Source organism: Phalangium opilio, unplaced genomic scaffold (genome assembly GCF_054372755.1).
Source record: "Phalangium opilio isolate 3A_F unplaced genomic scaffold, DU_Popi_V2 ptg000209l_1, whole genome shotgun sequence".
Classification (NCBI taxonomy): Eukaryota; Metazoa; Arthropoda; class Arachnida; order Opiliones; family Phalangiidae; genus Phalangium; species Phalangium opilio.
In genome coordinates, this window is record NW_028324217.1 from 12,823,694 (window position 1) to 12,826,371 (window position 2,678).

At 44.5% G+C, this 2,678-nt stretch overlaps 1 non-coding gene across 1 annotated transcript; it reads left to right on the forward strand.

Moving 5' to 3' along the window:
* The first annotated feature begins 2,342 nt into the window (after nt 1-2,342).
* Nucleotides 2,343-2,415, forward strand: TRNAT-GGU (transfer RNA threonine (anticodon GGU)). Its single transcript has one exon. It is a non-coding gene; the product is annotated as a tRNA-Thr (tRNA).
* Nucleotides 2,416-2,678: the final 263 nt, after the last annotated feature.

Genomic DNA, 2,678 nt, shown 5'->3' on the forward strand with positions numbered 1-2,678 from the left:
ATAGTTTGGTGGTTCGAGTCTATCCGGGAGCGGTTTTGTGAGGTCTCAGATGTAACGTAAAATGTCAGAGTTTTTTCCACAATACCTGACGAACGTTTAATTTTTGGGCTTCCGTAGCGCAATGGTTAGCGTTTTCAGCGGTGAACCGAAAGTTTGGTGGTTCGAGACCACCCGGGAGAGATGTTGTGGGATCTCAGATGTAACGTAAAAAGTCAAAGTTTTTCCAGAATACCTGACGAACATTTAATTTTTGGGCTTCCGTGGAGCAATGGTTAGCGCGTTCACCTGTTAACCGAAAGGTTGCTGGTTCGAGCCCACCCGGGAGAGGTGTTGTGAAGTCTCAGATGTAGCGTGAAAAGTCATAACTTTTCCACAATACCTGACAACAAAAGTAATATAAGAAACCTCCCTTCGGGAGGAAAGTATACAAAGGCGAATTTTTCCCGATACATCCTCGTACCGCGAATGTCCCCGCGCATTTATACGGCCGTAAACAAAGTTTAAAAAATAGGGCCGGGCCGCGTAAAGCGTAGGAATACATTCTCTGATCTCGCGATTGCGTCGGCTGCTTAAGTTAAGTCAATTTCACAGACTCATGGTAATTTTAAACTATTCCAATGAAAAAATCCATGCAGCATTATTAGATTTTGATGATAATCAATCATTAATAAACAGGCAGTGACTCGATAAAAGGATTTTCATAGGTCTTTGCGTAAAATTTGAATTAAACCCTTACCTTGCCAAGGTATATGACTAACACTATACATACATAGATTTTAAAATGGCGTTATTATCTCGAAAATTTATTCTTGTATTCATAATTTTCATCTTCTTCTTGGCTTTACAACAAACTAGATTTTCGTTTTGAAATAACCGTATGGGAATATTTATGAACAAAATCAGGAATCTTCAATTTCTTTACGACAGACGGCTAAGCAGACTACACTAGTTTGAAGCGAGCCTTTTTCCTCTTTCCCTTTCCAACGACCATATCATAGGACTAAGATCTACAGTACCTTGTCCGTGAGCAATAGTGTCTGAATATGGTATTTGGCGGTTCGAGGATGTCTCGCGTGTTTTAACGTTATGCCTATGGCGTCTTGTATACTTCCCTCCCGTAGGGAGGTTTCTTATATTACTTCTGCTGACAACCATTTAATTTCTGAGCTTCCGTGGCCCAATGGTTAGCGCGTTCAGCTGGTAACCGAAAGGTTGGTGGTTCGCGCCCATCTTGGAGCGGTTTTGTGAGGTCTCAGATGTGACGTAAAAAGTCAGAGTTTTTCCACATTACCTGACGAACATTTAATATTTGGGCTTCCGTGGCGCAATGGTTTGCGCGTTCAACTGTTAACCGAAAGGTTGGTGTTTCGAGCCCATCCAGGAGAGGTGTTGTGGGGTCTCAAATGTAGCGTAAAAAGTCAAAACATTTCCACAATACGTAACAACCATTTAATATCTGAGCTTCCGCGGCTCAATGGTTAGCGCGTTCGGCTGTTAACCGAAAGTATGGTGGTTCGAGCCCAACCGGGAACTGTGTTGTGAGGTCTCAGATGTGACGTAAAAAGTCAGAGTTTTTCCACAATACCTGACGAGCAAGTAATTTTTGGGCTTCCGTGGCGCAATGGTTTGCGCGTTCAGCTGTTAACCGAAAGGTTGGTGGTTCGAGCCCACCCGGGAGAGATGTTGTGGGGTCTCAGATGTAACGTAAAAAGTCAATGTTTTTCCAGAATACCTGACGAACATTTAATTTTTGGGCTTCCGTGGCGCAATGGTTAGCGCGTTCACCTGTTTACCGAAAGGTTGGTGGTTCGAGCCCACCCAGGAGAGGTGTAATGGGGTCTCAGATGTAGCGTGAAAAGTCATAACTTTTCCTCAATACCTGACAGCCATTTAATTTCTGAGCTTCCGTGGCTCAATGGTTCGCGCGTTCGGCTGTTATCTAATAGGTTGGTGGTTCGAGTCTATCCGGGAGCGGTGTTGTGAGGTCTCAGATGTAACGTAATGTGGCAGAATTTTTCCACAATACCTGACGAACATTTAATTTTTGGGCTTCCGTGGCGCATTGGTTAGCGCCTTCGGCTGTTAACCGAAAGGTTGGTGGTTCGAGCCCAACCAGGAACTGTGTTGTGAGGTCTCAGATGTGACGTAAAAAGTCAGAGTTTTTCCACAATACCTGACGAACGTTTAATTTTTGGGCATCCGTGGCGCAATGGTTAGCGCGTTCAGCTGGTAACCGAAAGGTTGGTGGTTCGAGCCAACCCGGGAGAGATGTTGTGGGGTCTCAGGTGTAACGTAAAAAGTCAAAAAATTTCCAGAATACCTGACGAACATTTAATTTTTGGGCTTCCGTGGCGCAATGGTTAGCGCGTTCAGCTGGTAACCGAAAGGTTGGTGGTTCGAGCCCACCCGGGAGAGGTGTTGTGAAGTCTCAGATGTAGCGTGAAAAGTCATAACTTTTCCACAACACGTGATCGATCAATACCTGACGACCATTTAATTTTTTGGCTTCCGTGGCGCAATGGTTAGCGCGTACGGCTTTTAACTAATAGGTTGGTGGTTCGAGTCTATCCGGGAGCGGTGTTGTGAGGTCTCAGATGTAACGTAAAATGTCAGAGTTTTTTCCACAATATCTGACGAACATTTAATTTTTGGGCTTCCGTGGCGCAATGGTTAGCGCG